A 349-nucleotide genomic window follows, 5' to 3' on the forward strand; every position below is an offset into this window, starting at 1 on the left:
ACAATGTTTTATTATATAACAATATTTTATTATACGACAATGTTTTATTAAATGAAAATATTTTATTATATGACAATGTTTTATTATATGACAATGTTTTATTATTTGACAATGTTGTATACAATGTTTTCATACGAAAGTGATGTACTAAAATATATATTTTATTGTAAGCAATGCAAAATATGTGTCTATATTCGTGTTTGCGTTAAAAGTTTGACACTTCCCTAATTACCCCTGATTAATAACATAAAAACGAGACATATGCAAAACAAATGTATCATATTCGAAAAACATTAATTATATGTCCTAAAGTAAGAAAAAAAAAACACCGTACAGGGATAACTCTAAC

The sequence above is a fragment of the Odontomachus brunneus genome, unplaced genomic scaffold, assembly GCF_010583005.1.
Source record: "Odontomachus brunneus isolate Ranch 3 - 2012 unplaced genomic scaffold, Obru_v1 Obru_scaffold_319, whole genome shotgun sequence".
Classification (NCBI taxonomy): Eukaryota; Metazoa; Arthropoda; class Insecta; order Hymenoptera; family Formicidae; genus Odontomachus; species Odontomachus brunneus.